The following is a 23,979-nucleotide window of genomic DNA, read 5'->3' on the forward strand; positions in this document are numbered from 1 at the left end:
CAGTGCGGTGAAGCCTACATATTTTGTTATATAAGTCACTCCAGAGTAGCAGGACCGGCCAGACTATGAAAAAAAGTGCGATTTATAGTCTGGAAAATACGGTAGTTATTAGAATTTGAGATAAATTAGCAGGCTAAATACATTTCATATATTTCCAAAACGTAATCCTTGTTTGTATCTTGTACAGCCAACTAGCCTTTATTCTGGACTCATTACAATTCACCAAAAGTAAAGAGACATTCTACAGATGAAGTAAGCACAAGATAACTTACTGGAAGAAACATAATTATTATCATGAGAACCAGAACAAGACAGCCTGATAACAGTCATGCACTGTAAAAAAAATTCCGTTGTTTTTACAAAATTATTTTGGCAGCTGTGGTTGCCAGAAAAATACTGTAAAAAATACTTTGAACATGTAAACAGTTTTACTGGACATACAGTAATTACAACATTGTTTACTTGTAAAATTAACATGTTGTCTCATTATTTAATACACATTTTTAATGTGATTTTATAAGGGATATTTTGTTAAAATAAAAAATTTTTACTGTATTTTTAACAAAATATCCCTTATAAAATCACACTAAAAATGTGTATAAATTAATGAGACTATATGTACATTTTTACAAGTAAACAATGTTGTAATTACTGTACGTTCAGTAAAACTGTTTACATGTTCAAAGTGTTTTTTACAGAATTTTTCTGGCAACCACAGCTGCCAAAATTATTTTGTAAAAACAACGGAATTTTTTTACAGGTGAATTACACAACATTTTTCTGATGAATTAACCTGAGCATGCTGTTATTTTATGCCTTTTTCCAGTTGGATTTACAATAATGTTTGTTTTGTTGTACATTAAATTAAATTCAATCTTACTGAAAAAGACCTTGCATAACAATAAAACTGTTAAAATGCCAGTGCAAAATTTTAAATACTTCCTGAAAATTTTATTTAAATTTGCTTACAATCTTTTTCTTTTTAGTAATATTTTGTTAGGCATATGTAATACTATTTCTAAACAAACTATGATAGCCAACAAACGTTCACCACCTAAATGCAACTTTAAAGAACAATGAGGCTTTATATAGAGAATCACTAATGGAAAGAAAAAAAAACGTACACTTGCATACCTTTCAAACTTTTATTTTGAGCCTAATTTAACCAACCGCAAAAATATGTGGAAAAGTTTTAAGGTCCACAATTTTCTTACAAAGGAAAAAAATACTCTGCTGTCATGAAGAGCTTTAACATTCTAATAATTTCAGAATGCAACTTTCTAGAACAGTAAACATCAGTAGCGGTTTTAGGCACGGGCAGACAGGGCAGTTGCCCGGGGCGGCATTTTTTCATGACACAAAAGGGGCGCACAAGCGCTGAGTAAAAAAAAAAAAAAAAAAAGGAAATCTGCGCCGCGCCGAGGTTTTCTATTATCTGTCATATGACAGTGTCTGGATTGGAAACAGCAAGTTGGCGCCCCCTGCAGTTGCAGGCGCTCCTGCTGACTGAGAACGTTCACGTGCACCGTGTGTCTATGAAGAACAGGAAGGGGAGGGGTGCAGTGGGGGAATTCACCCCTGCGTCTTTCCCAAATGAAATGAGCGTGCAGGGGCTGAATCAACTGTATTAACATGGCTAAAGTCAATCACATCTTAACGTTCTTCCATATTTCATTCATAATATCATAAACACAGGCCTATCATTCTTTCAGGTTTCTCTGAATTGTGTGAAATGGCCGAATAAAAAAAGGAAAAACAAAACGATTTTGTGGTCACCCCCCATTAAGGTCAAATTGTTTAGTCCTGACTAAAGGAAACTTACTGAGTCAGGAGCCAAACAGAAGAGATGAACATAAAAAGGCTAAAACCACCAGGTGCCCCATTCAGGGGGAAAAAAAAGAGGAGAAAAATAAAGGTATGTTCGCTCTCATGATGCATGTTTTCAATTATTTGAACCAGTTAACTGGGATTTTAACGGTTAAATGCGGTCAACTAATTGCTAACAGAGCTAATAGGGCTGAAATATTGAAACGAATATTCAAATGGTTCGAAAAAAGTCCTTGAATCATTTTTTACTGATTCAAACTAGGATTTGTTAAATGCTCGCTGCAGCCTGTGGCCTGCCTGAACAGCAACAAACACATGTTGATCATGTTCACATAATAATAAATAAAACAGCTCTACAAGCAGAAGAAAACACCCCAGTCACCACTAACTATCCTGTTTATTTATTGCAGATGGCTGCACTGATTATTTTACATGATTTGTTCTGTAAAAGTTGGCATTTTTGTTAGTCTACAGTTTTTTATGTCAGTTTAAATTACAATTTCAGAGGCAATTCTAAAATATCATGGATCATGAGATCTATTGGAGATCTACCCCAACTTTTGGACTGCTCTGCCAGTCACTGTGGCTCAAGCTGAGAGGAGCTTTTCAAACTTGATCGTCATACCTGAGGTCACCTATGTTTCAGGGGCGGCTCACTAACCTGGCTCTGATTAGTATCAATCACTCAGTAGGGGAGCAGATTTCATATGATGACATTATTGATGACGTTGCATCAAGGTTAGGTTTTAATTTTAGTTTGTGTTTTCTGTTCTAAGTGCAATGCTGTAGTGATTATCTTTAGTTTGTTATGTGTGAAATACTTTTGCTATTCAGAATATTTATTATATATTATGTTCATATTGTCTTAATATTTAGTTATTGTTTGTTTTTGTATATTTGATTCTATATATTTTGATACAGTATATAATGTGTATTGCTTTACATTCTGACAACTTCATAGTAATTAATGTAAATATGTGCAACTTAGAAAAATGAATGTTCAATAGTCGTTCTAATAAAACATGCCTGTTTGTAGAAAACATGCGTGTGTTTATGCAGGTGGGGTGGTGTGGTGGTGGTGGTGGTGGTGGTGGTGGTGGGGGGGGGGGGGGGGGGGGGGGCTCAAAGGGGGCCTCGCCCGGGGAGTAATTCGATGTAGAACCGCCACTGGTAAACATACTACCACAAAATCAGTATGGATTTGCTACAAAGCAAATACAACAATGGAGAAACTGCGGACACTTGAATGCAGTGTAAATTTTTATGGCGTTACTACTTCGCAACAGTCTCATAGTTTGAAAACTTTTTTTTTTCTTTTTTGACTTTTGTCCAGTTGCAGACATCACACCACTTGTGATCTGAAAGTTCTTGAATCAAGGTGAGGACCTTGGGGTACACATTATTTTTCTTTTTTTTTTTACAAAGGACAAAAAAAAAATACTCTGCTGTCATAAAGCAAGAGCTTTAACATACCATTAATTTCAGAATGCAACTTTCTAGAACAACAAAGGTACTAGCACTTAAAATCAGAATGGATTTGCTATAAAGCAAAAACAGAAATGGTGAACACTTGTATGCAGTCTAAACTCTTATATGGTTACTTCTTTACAACGGTTGGAAAACTCACTGACTTTAGTCCAGTTTCAGACATCACGCCACTCATGATCTGAAAGTTCTTGAATCAAGGTGAGGACTCGGGGGTTCACATGCAGTCTGGATTTGCCGGTTTCTTCCACTTTGGTGCCCTTTTCCGGGTTGATAGAGAAGAAACACCTTAAGACAAGGAAGACAAACATAAAACTACATCAAAATTTGATTCACAAAGCACTGAACTTTAGATTTAATGACCAAGTTCACAGACAAATGGTTTTGTACCTTTTTTTGTATTATGACTGTTCACTGAGTTTAACATTAGGGCTGAACATGAAAATGGTCTACCAGTATCTCCTGCATTAGCTGTTAATGAAAAATAGACAGGGAACACTAGGATTAGAAAATTCAGACAACTGCACATCACATTGTAAAGTTAGCATTCATGGACTTGGTGTCACGGTCTGAGGTATTTCCCTGCTGTCACTCCCTGTCTTTTGAGTTTCCCTCTGCAGGTGGGCATGTCTGTAGGTGACCAAGCTGCAGCAGATCTGCTCATCAGCTGGCCAGGGGTATTTAAGCAGCTGGGAGACTCCTACACTTCGCTGGATGATTACTCTACCTGGACAAACCTACACACTCATCTCTGACTGGCAGAACTCTGGAGCCCACATCATCTGGATCTCCAACTCCGCTCGTCTCTCAGCCTCTCCCCTGGCCAGAACCACCTCCAGCTGCCCACCTAACCTTCCTGGACCTCCCCAAGCTCAGCTCCCTCCACGTCTCATTTCTGGATCTCAGTCCCTGCTACCCAGACCGGACCACTCCTCCCTCAAACCAGTTCCCACCTCTCCAGACCGTAAGTCCTCTGCACAAGTCTGATTCCCTGTTCCTTCCGCAAATTGGATCTAACTCCGATCTGTCCACAGTTTTCCCGCACCAGCTTCCTCGTGCAAGAACTCAGCTACGTTTACGCTGCTTCCTTGATTTCCCTTCAATAAATTCTTATTTAAAACATTTTACACCATCTCAGATCTGATTCTGTATGTCGTGGGTTAGATTTCTTCACCACAACATGACAGAATCATCCAGCCATTCCTCTAACCTCAGTACAGAATCAGTTCCCTCTGTTGTTTCCGCCACCCTAGCTCAGCACAGTGATTCACTCCAAGCTCTGTCTGATCAACTCTCCCACACTAACCACACCTTGTTTGAAGTAGGAACGATGGTAAAGAAATTAAGCCACAGACTCACCTCCCCGGAGCAAGCCTCATCCCCCGCTCAGAGTCTGCCCGGACCCGTTCTTCCTACACCATCCAGTCTGCCCAGCTTCCGGGTCGCTACCTCTCCTCCACCGGAGACGTTTGACGGCAACCGGGAGGTTTGTCGAGGTTTTCTCCTCCAATGCCAGCTGGCTTTCCAGCGATCTCCGGAGTCTTTTTACACCGATGAAATTAAGATCTCCTACATCATCGGTCTTCTACGAGGTAAGGCACTCCGGTGGGCGGAGGCAAAAAGCCGGAACCCGCACTTCCTTAAGAGTCCGTTGGATGAGTTTCTGGCGGATTTTAAGATGACTTTTGACAAACCTGAGTCAGCGGCTGAAGTGGCCAGACAGATTTGGAGCTTACGTCAAGGGAGGCTCTCAATCGCGGATTTTGCCATAGAGTTTCGGACCCTAGCCGCCACTTCCACCCTCGATGAAGCCTCACTTAAGGGGGCGTTCACCCAGGCTCTTAACGAGCAGCTTCAGGATCAACTCGCTTTCTGCCAGGAACCACCTGATCTCGAGAGCCTCATCGCACTGTGCAGTAGGATGGAGAAGAGACATAAGGCACGCCAAAGAGGTAACAACTTCCCCTTACCTTCTCGTCTTAACTGCCCGCAAAATGTGTATCCAGCAGCTCCAGCTCCGCCCCCCAGTGAGCCCATGCAGATTGGTCGAGCTAAATTAACCCAAGAGGAGAGAAACAAGCGCATGAGTTCAGGGGCGTGTTTGTATTGTGGCATGTCTGGGCATTTTGTGGCCAACTGCCCCAAGCAGTTAAACTCCAGGTCCCATCAGTAGCCCCGAGAGTACTGGTGGGAGGTTATCGGTCAGATTCAAACTCTCGGTGTTTGCTGGAATGTTCTCTGTCACATAATCACATTACTCTTCCCTCTCTCGCATTAGTTGACTCTGGCTGTGAATTGAATCTGCTTGACCAACAGCTAGTGGAGCAACTCCGGGTTACCACTTTCCCTCTACAAACACCCTACCGTGTATCCTCTCTGGACGGAGGCTCCCTCACCTCTATCACTTTCAAGACTGCACCCATTCGCCTTATGACGTCAGGTAACCACAGTGAAGAACTCACCTTTTTTGTATTTCCTTCCCCTCAGTCTCCTGTGGTCCTGGGTCATCCCTGGCTTAAGAACCATAACCCCCGTATTAACTGGGTCACAAACCAAGTGGAGATGTGGAGCAATAACTGTCATTTAACCTGTTTGGGACCAGCCCGTTCTAGTTCCGAGCCTCGAGCCCTGAAGACCACACCACCCGACCTCACCGGGGTTCCGCCTGAATATCACAACCTCCAGCAGGTATTTTCTAAACACAAAGCATCCTCATTACCACCTCACCGCCCTTACGATTGTGCTATAGATCTTCTCCCTGCAGCACCTCTTCCCTCTAGCCGTCTCTACAGCATCTCCAAGCCTGAACGTGAAAGTATGGAAAAGTATATCTCCGAGTCCCTGGCATCCAGCATAATTCGGCCTTCCACTTCTCCTCTGGGTGCTGGCTTCTTCTTTGTCTCCAAGAAGGACGGCACCCTGAGGCCTTGCATCGACTACCGTGGTTTAAACCAGATCACAGTGAGAAATAAGTATCCATTACCCTTACTGTCATCCACTTTTGAACCCATACAAGATGCGACCATATTCACTAAGCTGGATCTTAGGAATGCTTACCATCTGGTTCGCATCAGAGAGGGAGATGAGTGGAAGACGGCTTTCAAAACACCAATAGGACATTTTGAGTATTTAGTCATGCCTTTTGGCCTCACGAACGCACCTGCCGTTTTTCAGAACCTGGTTAACACTGTTTTGAGTGACTACCTGAACAAGTTTGTCACAGTATATCTGGACGACATTTTGATTTTTTCGAGGACCCCCGAGGAAGACACTGGTCATGTCCGAGCCGTTCTCCAACGCCTACTCGAGAATCGGCTCTACGTTAAGGCGGAGAAATGCGAGTTTCATGCCCCATCTGTTAAGTTTCTGGGTTTCGTACTGGAGAGTGGAAGGCTGGGACCTGACCCCGAAAAGGTGCAGGCAGTTAAGGACTGGCCCACTCCTTCCACACGCAAACAGCTACAGAGATTTTTGGGTTTCGCAAATTTCTATCATCGGTTTATTAAAGGGTACAGCCAGATAGCCGCCCCTTTAACACAACTAACCTCAGTAAAGAGGCCTTTCATTTGGGATGCTGAAGCCTCCAGGAGTTTCTGTGACTTAAAGGAGAGGTTCATTCAGGCCCCTATTCTCACCCGTCCAGACCCTGCAAAACAGTTTACACTCGAGGTCGATGCCTCGGACACTGGAGTCGGGGCTGTGCTTTCTCAAACCTCCCCCACAGATCACCGCCTCCATCCCTGCGCCTTCTTCTCACGGCGCCTCTCTCCTGCCGAGAGAAATTACGATGTGGGAGATCGTGAGCTCCTAGCTGTGAAACTCGCCTTGGAGGAGTGGAGGCACTGGCTGGAGGGAGCTGAGCACCCCATTGTGATATGGACGGATCATAAAAATCTCTCCTACCTCAAAGAAGCTAAGAGTCTCAACCCACGTCAATCCAGGTGGGCCCTGTTCTTCTCACGTTTTCACTTTATCATTTCCTACAGACCAGGCAACAAGAACATCAAGCCCGACGCTCTCTCACGACAGTTCTCGGTGAATTCGGATCCCGAGCCCACTACCATCATACCACCGGATTGTGTCCTGGGAGCCGTTACCTGGGAGATACGGGATCAGGTGCTCGAGGCTCAAAGGAACTACCCCTGTCCCAATCAGGTACCCAACCGCACCCTGTTTGTTCCTCCTTCCGTCAGGCATAAGGTGATTAACTGGGCCCACACCGCCAAGTTTTCTGTCCACCCTGGTATCAGTTGTACCGTAGCCTTAATCCGGAGGTCTTTCTGGTGGCCAACAATGTTTAAAGATGTCAAGGAGTACATTTCCGCCTGCCAAACCTGTGCCCGCAACAAGGGAAGTAACCAACCCCTTTTTGGACTATTACATCCGTTACCCATTCCCTCCAGGCCCTGGTCCCATATTGCACTAGACTTTGTCACCGGTCTTCCCCCTTCTCGAGGCTTTACGGTTATTTTGACTATTATCGACCGTTTCTCCAAGGCTTGTCACCTAGTGCCGCTAAAGGCTCTACCTTCTGCCGCTGACACTGCCACTCTGCTTGTTAAGCATGTTTTTAGGCTCCATGGCATCCCTGCGGAGATACTTTCAGACCGCGGCCCTCAGTTTATCTCAAGGGTGTGGAGGGACTTCGCCACCTGCTTAGGAGCTAAGGTGGCGCTAACATCTGGTTTTCATCCGCAGTCAAATGGCCAATGCGAGAGACTAAATCAGGAGGTAGAAGCCATGCTCCGTTGTCTGTGTTCTTCTAGCCCTTCCAGTTGGAGTACCCACCTTCCTTGGATCGAATACGCCCATAACGCCCATGTCTCCTCCGCCACTGGACTATCCCCCTTCGAGGCCTCGACAGGTATTCAACCCAGTTTTTTCCCTTCTGTATTTCCCACCACAGTTTCCTCCGTTCCTCAGTTCCTGAAGGGGGCCCGATGGGTTTGGGCGGCCACACAACAGGCCCTACAGAGGACTTCAGAACGCAACCGGCGTCTGGCCGACCGGCACCGGCGTCCTGCCCCGGACTATGCGCCTGGACAGCGCGTCTGGCTCTCCACCAGGGACATCAGATTAAAGGACCACTGCAAAAAACTTTCCCCCACATTCATCGGTCCCTACACGATTTCTGCTGTCGTCAACCCGTCCTCCATCCGCTTGGATCTGCCGTCCCACATGAAGATCCACCCCGTTTTTCATGTCTCCCTCCTTAAGCCTGTCATCTCCAGTTCCCTGTGCCCTCCTGTCGACCCTCCGCCTCCTGTGCGTCTCGCTGACGGGGGCCTCGGTTACCGTGTCCAGCGCCTTCTGGATGTGCGACCTCGTGGCCGAGGTTTCCAGTACCTGGTCGAGTGGGAGGGTTATGGCCCGGAACATCGGCAGTGGGTCCCGAGGTCATGGATCTATGACCCCTCTCTCATCCGGGATTTCGAGTTGGCCCGCTCCTCCTCCTCCTCCTCTGCTCGGCCGCCGGGTGGCGTCCCTTGAGGGGGGTGGGGGGGTACTGTCACGGTCTGAGGTATTTCCCTGCTGTCACTCCCTGTCTTTTGAGTTTCCCTCTGCAGGTGGGCGTGTCTGGAGGTGACCAAGCTGCAGCAGATCTGCTCATCAGCTGGCCAGGGGTATTTAAGCAGCTGGGAGACTCCTACACTTCGCTGGATGATTACTCTACCTGGACAAACCTACACACTCATCTCTGACTGGCAGAACTCTGGAGCCCACATCATCTGGATCTCCAACTCTGCTCGTCTCTCAGCCTCTCCCCTGGCCAGAACCACCTCCAGCTGCCCACTTAACCTTCCTGGACCTCCCCAAGCTCAGCTCCCTCCACGTCTCATTTCTGGATCTCAGTCCCTGCTACCCAGACCGGACCACTCCTCCCTCAAACCAGTTCCCACCTCTCCAGACCGTAAGTCCTCTGCACAAGTCTGATTCCCTGTTCCTTCCGCAAATTGGATCTAACTCCGATCTGTCCACAGTTTTCCCGCACCAGCTTCCTCGTGCAAGAACTCAGCTACGTTTATGCTGCTTCCTTGGTTTCCCTTCAATAAATTCTTATTTAAAACATTTTACACCATCTCAGATCTGATTCTGTATGTCGTGGGTTAGATTTCTTCACCACAACATGACACTTGGCCATCTTGGCTCATGATGGGGAAGGCGCTCCATGGCCAGCCAAGAGACATAGCATAGGAGTTGCCAACAGGAATCGGATGAAGAAAACAGCAGAATTTGGAGACTTACATCCTATTTGTGCTAGCTCTGCATTGTTGATTTTTTATCTCCACAAAGAACACAAGCCTTAAGGAGTTGTGTTGTGGAGTTGCTAATGCTAACTGTTAGCTTCTACTAGTCAAGATGTGCTCAGCTCACTTGTGGATGCTAAACCAACAACAGCTGCCCTTCTTGTGAGAAAAGAAAGGTTGAGTGCATGAATGTAAATTTTCAGTGTGATGAAGATCTGACTGGCTTTTCTAATCTGAGCATTTTCCTTTGTCTATTTTCTATCAGAAGCAAAAGCACAAGATCGAGGTAGAACACTATTTTCACTTTCAGCCTGCATGAAAAACTCTGTGGCCCATCACATTTCAAAACTAACCATAAAAAAAATGTTTCTCAGTATACCTGCTCTTCAAACTATAAGCAAAACAAAGACATGGTACATTCTTCTGCAATACCTTTTTTTTGTAAATCACCTCTAAAAACATACCTCTGCAGAAACTCCGGTGTGCACGCTAGACCTGATGGGTAATGAATGTTCAGGCAGTAGTAGCTCCCAAACATCATGCAAAATGCAGAGATGAAGCAGGAGACGTTGTTGTGCCCAACTTCTTGATCCACACTCAACATGAACCGTTTAGCATAATAGCAGGATCGCCCTAAAGAGAAAACAAGAGAAAATTAAGACTTCTGATACAACAATAATATGTATATTAAAAAATGGAGAAAATAGTACAAAGAAAAACAATGGCATAGTAAGGTTTGACAAAATAATGATTAAAAAAATGAAAATATAAAGAAAATGACAGAACACAAATATCAAGTACAGAGGAAAAACATAAGAACATTGTCAAAGCACAAACAACATTTGCAAGACAGATTAAAGAAAACAAGACAAAAAAACAACCAGAAAAAAACAACAACAAAATATTCTGAACTTACCACACACAGTGTCATGGGGACATTTTCCATCTGTACTTCTTCAGCCAGACATGTGTCCTCCACGTAGAAAAACATTGCTTCTTCCTTTTCATTAAAGTAGTGAAGAAGTAGGAGCACCATCTCTTTAACATCTTCGGAATAGCCATCCAGTTCTCCTCTTATCATCTTCAGCTTTGTTTGAGCCTGGAAAAACCGTTTGTTTTGGTTCACACAAACAGTGTTCATGTAGTTTAGCAGTCGTTTTCCCTTCAGATCCATGTTCCGCATGAATGTTTCCTTCAGTCCAAGCCCAGTTAGTACTTTGTAGTGGACAGCCATGCCAACGTCTTCAAATAAAAGTGGCCACTCTCTCAAGATCTCTCGGATGCTTTCCCCCTGGTTAACATCTTTGCGCTGTGTGTAGAAAGTTGCCTTCATTAATTGCTTTATCTCCTCGGGATTTGCCTCCTTTTGGGGACACATTGTCTTAAGCTTTTACTTCTTCAGCTGCTGGCTTTCAGGGGTTTCTCCAAGTGGCAGGAATTTTACATCCCAGTTGATGCATCCATAAGTGTCTTGAACCGAAGCTCGCTGTTCTGGAGTAAATTCATCAGTGTCTGAGTTTTCAGAGCAGTGCTTTCGCTTTCTTATTTTGGGAACTGCAGATCGCTTCACGTTCTCTAGTCGATATTGCAGTTGTTTGACCAGAGAATGATAGCCAGGGCCAATGATATCACCCTCGATGACGTCTTGTAGATTTTGGATATTTTGCCACCATCTTTTTTGCTACTTCTGTTGAACTTCTTTTACCTATGGAAGAACTTTTTTTCATCATTTCTGATACCACAATCCTGACCATCTCCCTCCTCATTTTTGGACTTGGCCGTTTTCCTCTCTCCAATGACTGCATCAGTTCCTCTGGAAACTTTCTCCACGGTACCTCAAAGGTATCCACCCAGTCGATTTCAGATGTCTGGTTGCTGTTGGAGGAGTTTGATGACACGCTCAGTGGGGAAGAAGAATGCAGAGATGCAGGAGCTTCTGGTGAAGTACAAACTGGAGACCTGCTGCTTTCAGGATCCTGGTCTTAAAAGCACATATAAAACACAAACACATACAAGTTATCAGAACTGACTATGAATATCATGTTTGCAAGTGATTGTGTAAAAAATTTTTTGGGCAGCTAATGTTTCTAGTAAGACACTTAACTTACATCTGGATTTCCAAGCAGCAAGGGCTTTTCTGGCTTGTACTGGCCTCAACGCTGATAGCAAGTCATCCTCGGCAATAAATTGGAAGTCGTTGTAAGTTTCCACTCCAATTGACTTTAAAGTTTCTTTGAGGATTTCTTTTGAAACCTCTGCAAGGTCAGGCAATACGCCATTGATAGCGCCACGTAGAAATGTTTGTTCTGCCATTTCTGGAATAAAATAGACAAGATTTTAAGAGCGACAACGATAATTGTAATTAAACATATAGTGTACTATGTACAGATCAAAAAGCCTTCCACTTAATGTCAAATATATCATATCTGTCTCAAACTTTTTAGTTATGTACAGTGGCGGCTGGTGAAAAATATTTTTGGTGGGGCTGTGCTATTTTTTTTTTTTTAAACAAACTTGTGCTTTCTGAGCTTTGTGCACAACTTCACTATTTCCTGAATTAAGCACAGCTCTTTTATTTCCTGTCTTACATCATTGGACAAACTGATTAATCCAGGTGTGTCTGACTATTGGCACGCTGCCTTGCGGACCAAGGTTGAAAAATACTGCATTAAATTGCACATAAAATAACACGACCATAAATGGTAAATAGGTAATGCAAGAGGCAAGTAACAAAAACATTTTGTTTAATTTCAACATTTGAGTGAACACCAAAAATTATGAGCAGGTCACTGTTACAGTAATGGTAGTAAACACTACTTAGACAAAATGCCAGAAATTTACACTGTTAAATATTTCTGGAGTGTTGTGCCAAGGTCAACTTTATACAGTGAATAAAGTGGATGCATTTGTGTATGTGTGTGTTACCTCATTTGTACAGACATTTTGCCCTTCTGTCTTTCTGAGTGGCAAAGCTCTCGATGAGCTTTTTATTGAAGTCAGGAATGTTTGTGACAAGCTTTTTTTTCCATGGAGAGCATGGCAAGAGCATTCAGCCCATCCTGTGTCATGGTGTTCCTCAAGGAAAGTCTTAATCCTCTTTAAAGTAGAAAAGCACCTTTCTGATTCGGCTGTGGTCATGGGTGTGGTGACAAGAATCTTCTTTTGCATGGCTCAGGATGGTGTGAAAAACCTGTCATATGATAAATAAAAAACAACAGATAAGTACATAGGAAACACTTTTATAGGAAATAATGTCATCAGTATCCTCTTACAAATGTCATATTTCCCAGTTTTTGGGACAATAAAACATTTCTGATTCTCAATCAGATGTTTTTACATTTGAGGTAAAAACATCTAATTGAGAATCAGAAATGTTTAATTGTCCCAAAAGCTGGGAAATTTGTTTGCTGCAGCAGAAGTGTAACAAGTAAAATGGAATCAGATTGATGTATGTACAAATTTACATGAAATACACATTTACGTGATTAAATATGTATAACTAGTATGTGTGTTGAAATTAGTTTTTACAGTTATTGCACATTAAACATGTTATTAAACAAATGTCCCGGTTTGTGGGACAACCAAGGATTTCTGATTCTGATTGTCTTGTTCACAGAAATGTAATGTACAGCTTACCTCTGCTCCCAGCTGCTGTTGTTCCCTGCATGGCAACGTTAGCTCTGCTGCCTAGCATGGCTAGCTTCACCGTGTTGTTGTCCATGTGTGCCCGGGATGACTCGTGTTTCTTCACCTTCTCAGAAAAATGTTTCATGTCTGTAACTCCTGACTCATCCATGCCTTATCTGTCCCAGCCATTTTGAATAACAAACACGGAAAGCAAAGTAATGCATTAGCATGATTGTGTCCAGCTAGCCAAGCCTTCTGGTGTACCAATTTGGGGAGAAGCCTAGTGTGTACAGTTTACCTCTCTCCTTCTCCTGCTGGCTTATCTTTATGTCGGGCTGATCTGGTCCAAGCTCTTTGACATTAAGTTTTTCCACCATAGTTCTCCTCTTGAACGGATACTGGAGGAGACCGAACTGAATTCAGTGGCTGCTGAGATCCGGTATCCATGCTGGTTGTAGTCACCGGCGGCGTCCATGTTACATCTGCGTCACGACCAAAAACGACTCTGCCGAGTTCTACCGAACACCAACGAATTCTTTGGCGGTAGCTCCATCGCCCATCATGCTTCTGAAACGTTCTGAAACAACGTCGACGCTGATTGGATACATTCCCATTCCTACCCTTTGATATTCTTGTCAGCAATTGGACAGCTGGTCTCGTCCTGTTTGGGCGATTGAAAAACAGCACACAGCCTCCACCGCTCGGCAGAGCTCGGCAGAGACCGGCAGAGACCAATATAGATATATATTAGGGCTGCAACAAACGATTATTTGGATAATCGATTAATCGGATGGGGTCTCGACACGATTAATCGATTAATCGGATTACATAGGGACATTTTTAAAAACTGCTAGGGAAACGTTATTTTTCTCCTTCCTTCACTTTATTAAACACACCATTATTAGAAAACAGTTCAATAGCAGAAAAACAACATGCCATCACCTAAATTGTCTTATAAGGTGTATAGACAGAGACCCTAAGCTACACCTATCTGTGACCTAAAATGCTTGGTCCAAGTTAAACAGCTTAAAGAGCAAGTCAACCCCTACCAGAGTCTAACTCCACTCCCGCTTCATGTTTGAAAAATGCAACACATGCTGTTGCCTGGCAGACCGAGAGGGCGGAGCCGCTAACAAATACATACACACTCAGGCTCACGACAGCATTGTGACATCATAATGTACCAGTTTACATCATAGCATACTTCTTAGCCAATAGCGGTGGCAGATTTAAATTAAAATACAGTGCAGAGTTTTTACCTGACAACGGCACAACACTGCCAGTTTGAGGCAGAATATTTAAATTTTAACTAAGATGCACTGAAGTGCCAAATTATTGATGACACGTGTCTGCAGCACGATTAGACACTCGTTTATTTAGTTTATCAGCAAAAAAAAGTTTATTTGGGGGTGACTTGCTCTTTAAGGGCAATTCTCATCTGTTTTGTTTGATCTCATCTGTAGACATTTATTATAATTGGGGATGTCAAACAACTAATTTTTAAATGTAATTAAACATAGGCTGTGAATTAATCAAAATTAATCACTATTTCCAAATATGACTGAAACAATACCAAATAAAACAAAAATAAATGAATGCCATCCTCCTTGCGATGATGCCCTGGGCAACTGCCATAAAGTCACATCAAGAAATGTTGCTGATCATTCCAATGATCCCAAATAGACTCACATTAGGCCCCATGAAAGCAACTGAACCCAAAAATATATTAACCAGTATATAACTGCACTCACACAACATGCCTGCAGCAACAGTTAGGACTCCTCCCTCCCTTTTAAGAGCGTTTTCGCTTCTGAGGACATTGTGGTTGTAAAGCCACATGTTAGTAGTCTGGCCCCGGTGTAATCAACCAGTTTCTGCGGAAATGTGACGGCGGAACCGGTTCGCAGCGGCGCGAGTCTCCCCCCCCCCGCCTATCTAATAGCGTCGCGCTTACAATTTTATAGACTTTTTTTACAAGCTTAGGGCATGTCTAGCGTGTGTAATAATCCGGGGCTTGGGTGAATCACTTTTGAAAAGTTTTTAACTTACCCGGACACCGAGCTCTCTCCTTCCTCGCTGATGATTCTGACATGCTTGCGTTTAAGACGCTGCATCATCACCGTAGTATCCCCGTGCCATGCTAAGTCTGACCTACAAACGTTGCATGTCTTCGCCTGATTTAACTGAAAATGCTCCCAAACTTTAGAAGTTTTTACTTTTTTGGGGTCTCGCTGCTTCTGCCATGTTCCTCTTACAAACACCTGCCGGCTCTCCACCGGTCTGCGCGCAACGGCGGGCGGGAGGGGAGGGGGCTTTTGGAAGAGTTGCGCAACACAAACGAATTCGTTGCCAACGCTTTTAGTAATCGATTTTCATCGAATTTATCGATTCGTTGTTGCAGCCCTAATATATATATATATATATATATATATATATGATTTATTTTTGTTACAAAACACACAATTAACGTAGAATATGTGATTATTGTTAATTTTATTTATTTATTTTTTTAAATAAAAATTAAAAACACGGAAAAACTGGGAGGGCGGCGCCCTATCGCCCTCTACTGGCCAGCCGCCACTGGTTATGTACATCCTTAAGTTTTTATGAATCTTTTCTTTCCCTGTTTTGCTTTGCAGTGGGATTTCCATCATGGTACTCAAAGACTTTTCTATTTTGAAAACACTGTGTTTCAGAGGAATAAATTATTGTCCATTTACCTCATAAGATGTCAAAGGGTAAAAGTCAACCAAGTCATTTATGTTAAGACACAAAGTGCTTGAACTCTGTTTTGTTACTGAATAGAGGTGGTGTTCAGAATGATAGACACCTGTTTGTACATCCACAACAAAATATACTGCATTTTCATTTTGAATGAGGATTAAAACAAGTTGTCCAAACTCCATAGACTCATCATATTTTGATACTAGGAACTGCCCCTTTTTGTACAATGTTCCCTTATATTGGATTTCTGTGGAAACACTTGTATTGTTTTCTGAAAATCCAAGGTCTTTCACTGCCTGTTTTATTGCATCGCTGTACAGGTTGGAGTAAAAAACACAACTGTCGTTGACCTGCAGCAGCTGATTGCAGCTTGTGCCCGCTGAAATGTATGCCTGAAACATCTGATGTCTTTCTGACAGTGTTAGGCATATGTTTTAGAAGTTTTTTAAATGCCTTGCAAATCTCTTAAAATAGCCATGTTTACTCTCAAAACGCATTGTCCACAACCTAATTAAAGGGCCAAATTTCAAAATTAGTGCTGGATAGTGCCTTAAGAAATGATATTTTGGTTTAAGAGGAGTTTCAGGGAATAAAGATTTTCGAGCTTCCAAATATTCTTGGATTATTATGTCAAGATAGGCAACTTGTGGCAAAGACATTTTTTGTGCACAAACCAAATCAACAATGTCTTTGAGTTGGAGAGTTGTCTGCCAAACATCATCTTGTGGATTTTGTATCTTGTCACCAATGATCACAGGCAAAAGTCTCAACAGGTTCCAGTTTTGAACAGCCTGACCTGAAAGCCTGTTTGCCTCAGAGTGGACTGAGCATGGCTTTGTGAGAGCATCTGATCCTTTGTACTGAACTGTTTGATTCGCCGGTTCAACAGGGAATAAGTAAACAATTTCTTTGTTTTTACAAAATATTTCAAGTACAGTGCTACATCATATGACAAGATGCCTTCAAATAAGTCATGGCCTAAGCAAGGTAGAAGGCCAGGTTCACAGACATGAAAAGACTTTAGTGAGTTAAACTCAGAGCTTACCTTGACGACTTGATTGCTTCCAGTTTGTAGATGAAGGACAGCAGAGTTGTAAGCTTCAGGGGTGCGCTGTGGACCACAAGCATTTGGATCATTTTCAAAGTCTTTACGTGTGATTTCACAGTACCTACAAAAGTACTTAGAGGTACTAAAGTTTTCAGTAAACCCGCCGATGCTGTGTGATCCCAAATTGTCACCAGCGATACAGAAGAGTGCTCCTTTGATAGTTTCTTCACCTGCGACAATGCTGTTTTCCTCTAAATCTCTTAAATCCATGAGAAGTTCAGAAAAAATCTTAGCAGTTCCAAACTGTTTTAAATCTTTCTCTGCACACAATGAAACAAGAAACATGTGATCAGTGCTTGACCGGACATGAACAGGTAAGTTAGCCACAGATAGATAAACAGCAACAACTTTGTGTTTCTTTTTAGCTGATCCAAGAGGATTTACAATTTCGAAGGCATCTTGGTACAGAATGAGTTTCAGGCACCCAGGATTTTCAATGAAGAACTGGTTGCACTGAAAGTTTTGTCCATCACTTATGTCAGAAAACATCAGAGTTTGTTTCACTGGGCCGTTGCAACACTGAATTCTTCGGATTCTAAAAGTGTACTTAGTGTCTGTTTAATGGGTATGTAGTAGTAAAATCTCTGAGTCATGTTTTCATCATTCCCTAAATTAATTTGTTTTGGTTCTGTGTATTTGAACACTTTTTTGAATGTATGTGCTCTTGAATATGTTGTTCTTAGTGGTCCTCGATGACAAACAGAAAAAACATCTGAATCTTTCACGCAATCACATACTTTAGCAATAACATCATCTGCTAGACAAATGTCATCTTTTAAAAGTGACTTCAGTTTACTCAAAGTGTAATCCATTCCCAGCTCATGTACGTTTTGCATCTCTTCAACGATGGTCTGTATTGAGGATGCTGGTAGAAGCTGCTGTCCTTGAAGTTTTAGGTAGAAATGACACAAATTTCTGAGGAAAGCCTCACTGAAATTTGGAGACAATTCATTTGTCAGTGTGCCATTTGGGCTCTCGCTTGGCCCATCTTCTTCTGCCTCACTACAAATCTGAAATGTGCTTTCCTTGTACAAAGCATCAATATTGAGCACAGTAAAGCCTCTATGTTTACGGGACATATGAGCTGTGAATGACGATTTAACAGTAAAATTCTTTTTACAGCCTTTTACTGGGCACGCAACGGGCCGTCCCTCCATTATATGCTCCTTTAAATGAGCAACAAGTTCTTTCACGGTTTGACTTTGGCGGCCACACAACGAAATGGCGCACTTCAATTTTTCAACAACGGCTTTAGCTGATTCAGGATGTGAAAGCACGTTGTGAACTCAGTAAAAATGAGTTTTAAACGCTGCATATGTACAAAATGTCCATTTGCATTCAATGCTGAGGCATTTGAATAAACAACTAGGTTCGTTTCTGTGCACTCTGCAGTGCAACACATAGCCCCTCAATGACTGTAAAGTTTTACTGCAAAACGTGCAGGCAAGCAAGTTTAAACAATGCTAGAAAACTTCAAAGTGTGACAGCTCCGGCAAAGCTAAGCTAACTTGCTTTGCTGCACGATGAAACAAAAAAGAAAAAAATTCCCCTAAAAACAAACCACTGTGCTTTTTACATTTTATGGAAATGAAAGTTAGCTTACAGACACTTGACATTGACGTGGTCCTGTAGGTCCTCTGGAGAAAAATTTCGGGCGGAATTCAGCCTCAGAGTCAGAGCCGTTAATTCAAACTTCGTCCAAACGGAAGTCATGCGAGAACGAGGGCAGAACGGAGAGCTGGAAGAGCGAAGTGTCCTCTGCCATGAGCTAAATACGTTACAAATCACTATAGCCTTGCACCTATATTGGCCACAGTGGGGGAAATTTTGAGATTGTAGCAAAGAACTCAGTAATTTTCCAGTTGAGTTGGGTGTTGTCTCCGTTTGTGATGGCATGATGTACGGAAGACTGATGCTGCCAAAAATGAAAAATAGAACAAAAATAAATAAATGAGAAAATTGGAAATAATTAAACAATGACATAAATTTATTTATAATTAAATGTTTCGATAGAACTTTGTTTAATCTATTTATTAGTTTATTTCTTTCTATTTTTAGTTTCAGTTCCTCATTTATTTATTTATTTCCTCATATATTCATTTATTTACTTTTAGTTTTGCAAGGACAATTCCTTCACTTTGATTTTCTGCATTATAAAATGTATCTTATATCATCGACTAAGGATAAAGTGAAACGTGATTATTTGCTATAGCTTTTTTGATAAATGTGTTTTATTTAATGCACTTGGGACAAGGAAATAAGGCAAAACTTGAATGCATGAAAGCTTTATTTATTCAAATTGTATATATTTTTACAACCACTATACGCATTCTGTTGGAGCCCCTATAATCCTGGGTCACACAATGACTAATACTCTGTGCCATCACTGGTGGGTTTCTGAAGAGATGAACTGAAGCCCAGTGGGCCAGTCCCACCAATGCCATCTTGGCCTTGTCACCTGTCTTGTCACTCCTGGAAAATGGGGAGCCTAAGTCAAACCCATCTACTTCTGGTGACGGTGGTAGAAGCGTTAAGTGTCTGACCCATGATCAGACAGTTGCAGGCTCAACCCCCACTCAGTCCATCACTGTCATTGGGTAAGGTATTTTTTGTACCTGTAAACATTATTTTCTGCTGTGTATTTGGCATTTTTAACATGGGACTCAATAGGAACTTGATATCTGGAACCAGCCCCTAGCAGATGAGGGGGGAACTGCAATTGTTAAAAATGTATTTATTTTTATAAATTATTACTGAAAATGTAAAATTTCACGGTAACAGGAACACTTAGAATAGATGTTGTTAAGAAATATTGATGAAATAGAAAAAGTTTGTAAACATGATACAGAGAATCCGAAACATTATAAATCTGGGCTTTGAAACTTGCTGGATTGTTTTGGTCTGATTTTCATGGAGAAACAAATGTGCTGCCTATAAAATTTGACATCCATCCAATCAGAAAGAAATGTGATGAAACTATATAAGGCGCGTTACATGCTCCTCCTCAGTCATGTTTGATTTCATTTGATCTTGAGATTTTCCCTCTGACTGGGGAGTGTCGGTGTGTGAAATCAGTTGATGTGTAGTGTATCTGCCAAATTCCTGCACACCACACACTAAATTCATAATTTAATAATCATAATACTGTACAGAGAAACGTATCTTTAAAAACAATATAAATTGTGTATTTTTTACATCATAGAAATGTAAAAAAAACAGTATGTTGTTTCTAAAGTTACAACTTTTCTCTGTACAAATTGCACAAATCTGTGTTTTTCACATGAAAATACAATAGTATTCACATTTTTTTATTTTAAAAATTACAATAATTGTCTGTTCAACATTATACAACATCATGCTGTAAAATAAACACCATAACACTGTATTGTGCTCCACAACTTTTTTATGTTGAGATTTTACAAAATTTTCCTGTTAATTCTATTGACTTTTTTTTTACAGTGTGTGAAAATAACAGTTAAAAGTATGTATGTGTAATAGAAATAAAAATATATTAGAATTAGTGTAACTCACTGTGATCCAAACAATAAATCAGCTGTAGCTGATTAGCAATCATTAAATGAGGTCTGGGAGTTTTTAAGTTTCATTCTTTTATTACATTTTTTTTCTTAGATCTGTTAAAAGGTCACCATGGCAGCCTGTGTCTCCAACATCAGCTATACAACGCAGCAAGTGTAAGTTCCAAATACCTGTCTTGACCACTTCATGTATGGTTTTGTACTTTAAACAGCTAGGCCAAACCTGTTATTTTTTTTCTCCATAGCCATTTGGATCATCGGTGACAGCTGAGTGAGGCGTGGTGCCCAGAGAGCTGCAGAGACCCTCAGACAACCTTGGCCTCCCTGACGTCCGTGTCTCCTGGTTCAGTTGGGGCGGACTGAGGTGAAAAGACCTTCTCCCCTTCTTTTTCAACTCCATGCATGGAAGAGCAACTCCTGATCTGCAGTGTGAATCTGGTGAACATGAAGAAGGACCTGCACCAGCTTCACCTTCTACACCCTCATATCACACTGTTGAGAACTGTACTTCCTTCACAACCCAATGTTCCACTCACTCTGCAGCTCTCTGGGCCCCTTTTATTATTTTAAGTATTTTTTAAATGCCCCGACACGTTGTGTCCTGTTATTTTATAAAATGTGACGTAAAAAAATAAATGTTTTTGCTCAATTACTGGAATTTCATTGGTTAAGACAAAAAAGGAAGAATCATTTATGCCAAGCTGTTTCTACAACAGGCCTGTTTTAAGTCCAACAGTTTCTTAGCAGCCAATAGAAATGTGTTCTTTACTAACTTTACTTGGTTTAAAAATCGTACTAAAATAAACAGAGTGCTGTATTTCAAAACCCAATCATACTTGTTATGTAAATATTAGCTTTGTAGATATTTTTTACAGATAGATATTTGTGTGCTGAAAAAACCCATAAACTTAAATAATTAGTCATTCTTTATTGAAAAACAATAATATACTGGTATACAGAAAGTGTGGGAAAATTGATAATGTGAATTTATTGCTCTTTAAATGTAATACTATTTATCTTTAAAAAGAAAAACTCTAAAAATGTCCTGTACAGCAACATGACAGAAGAAAGGTGGTCTGTCTGTCAGAATGTGCTGAACAGATTTGCTCTATCAAGAGGAGCATTTTGTGTAAGAGTTTATGTTATTGTAATATTGGTTTGGGTTATGTATCTGTGACACGATCCAGGTGGAATGGAAGGTGTCACTAATATTAAAAGGATTAAAATAGGTTCTAAAAAAACAAGGCAAGCAGTGCGACAGCCAAAGCAAATTAAAAAGGTACATTTATTACAAAACCCTGATGACGCCAAGGAAAAAAAAGTGTTCAATCAAGTGTGCGCAGGGCCCCAAGGGACAAGGCGGTCTAGTCTGGCCCTGCTGAGCTCTCGACCAAGGAATCTCCAAGGCTGGCGTCGTCGTCTGGGAACCACAGGATTGCCACATGGTGGATCCAATCCGCCTCCTCCTCGGCCCAGCCCCTGTGGCACACAACACCTCCGGCAGTAAATAGGTCCCCGGCACCAGACCACGCACAGAGAGAGAGCAACTCTAACACTGCCAAGCACTGATCAATTACTTACGCAGAGTAACCCTGCCCGCCTGCTGTGTTGCGCTCTGTGCCCTGGCATCTCCGGCCGCGGATATCTCTCCGCTGTTGCTGCTGCTTCTCCAGCCATCTTCTTCGCCATCACCTGCTGGGCACTCCTGCTCCTCCATCCCGCCATCACCTGCTGGGTACTCCTGCTCCTCCACCCCGCCATCACCTGCTGGGCACGGCTGCTCCCCCACCCCGCCATCACCTGCTTGAGCCTGCTACTCCTTCTCCCCGCCTTCAGCTGCTGGGCACGGCTGCTCCTCCACCCCGCCATCACCTGCTGGACACGGCTGCTCCTCCACCCCACCAACACCTGCTGGAGACTGCTGGTCCTCCACACCGCCATCAGCTGCCTGTGGCCCAGGCCCAGGTCTCACCTCTCCCTGCCCGCCCTGGATCCACCTCCACCCACCCAGGCTTAAGCTTCCCCCTGCCCGCTGCACATCCAGCCGGCCTCTGCCCTGTCCCCTCTCTCACCTGCATCACACACAGGCTCATCAGGCTCCCCCATGCTCGCAGCCTTCTCCCACCCACACAGCCTCTCCAACGTCATCCAAACCTCCAGGTAACCCACCCTCAGCATCAACCCCCCCCCCACCCCCCCCACCCCCCCGCCCCCAACACGCTCACCCTCACCCGGCTGCCACCTGGGACAGACATGTCATGAAATGAGAGATGCACAGACCTTATCAAAACTAACCTAAACATTTTTGGCCTATACCTTAGAAATCTGGCTAAATGATGAGCCAGACTTTCTGGAAGATGAATTTCCATCATGGAGCTGGGAGCTCTAAACTGGGTGGCTATATAAAAAACAAAGAAACAGCACATTTATAAATGTTTAAAAGAGCATAAAATCACGTGTAACAATAATCTGCAAAACAAATTAAAACTAGAAGGTGATAATAAAATGTTTACATAGAAGATTATTAAAAATAATTCACCTTTGCTACGGGTAAGGCTTCACGTCAGCCTGGACAAGTGCATTCTTGCAGCTAATCAGTCTGACAGCCAATGTCTTGGGTAGATTTAGCCTGAAAAAAAAATAGAAGCACATTGTTGTTGGAGATTATAAAGTCAGATAATATACAAAAGAAACTGTCAGATATAGGCGCTTTATAACCTTCCTAGATTGTGATCGTTATTATAATGTAAAAGTCAGTCACATATGATGTGGAGAGCCTGAAATGCGACCTCCTGAACAGAATTCCTTACAGAACCGGGTCACGCTGTGCTGATTTCATGCTCTAATGATGTCTGTCAACTAGTGCTTCATTAGTTACAGTCACTGCTGCAGAATCGACTGACACAAAAACAACCCGAATTTTCTCTGAGCCTGACAGTAATAGTCATGTGGACCGTTTCGTCGGCCAGGGCTTCGAGATATGTTCCGATTCGCCGCTGATTCTAAACTTACATCCCGTTTCACATTTTGTGAACTTGACAAATTGTCACACCCTGTCCTGTCTCCCTGTTCAGTTCAGCTCTGTGTCTCATCAATTACCCCCACCTGCCTCTTGTTTCCCAATCACCTTAGCTCCCGGTCCTCCTGTATTTAAACCCCGTCTGTTTTGTGTCCTGTGTGGAGTCATTGTTTCATTGTCCAGCGTGCGTCCTAATAAACCTGTTAAGTGAATCTTACCTGTCTGCCTGCTTCCTCCCCGGTCTGGATCCTCGCCTTTCCTCGGCTCACTTTACCGGCACGTCCTGACACAAATTAGCCCGAAGGAAGTGCAGACCTAAGTAAACCACGTCTCTCAAACTTTGCATTTAGGTAGGGAATTGAGCTGCAGTATATCTGCGGTCAGGTCTCTCTAAGAGTCCGAGAG

At 42.5% G+C, this 23,979-nt stretch overlaps 1 protein-coding gene across 1 annotated transcript in view; it reads left to right on the forward strand.

Annotated features, from left to right (window-relative positions):
- The window catches only part of LOC139071766 (basic proline-rich protein-like), a 191,007-nt gene extending 168,297 nt beyond the window's left edge, over positions 1 to 22,710 (forward strand). The window contains exons 3-4 of the transcript XR_011521579.1: positions 20,650 to 20,711; positions 20,801 to 22,710. The gene's annotated coding sequence lies outside the window, so the exon portion shown is untranslated. The remainder of the gene's footprint in view (positions 1 to 20,649; positions 20,712 to 20,800) is intronic.
- The last annotated feature ends 1,269 nt before the right edge of the window (positions 22,711 to 23,979 follow it).

The sequence above is a fragment of the Nothobranchius furzeri genome, chromosome 9, assembly GCF_043380555.1.
Source record: "Nothobranchius furzeri strain GRZ-AD chromosome 9, NfurGRZ-RIMD1, whole genome shotgun sequence".
Classification (NCBI taxonomy): Eukaryota; Metazoa; Chordata; class Actinopteri; order Cyprinodontiformes; family Nothobranchiidae; genus Nothobranchius; species Nothobranchius furzeri.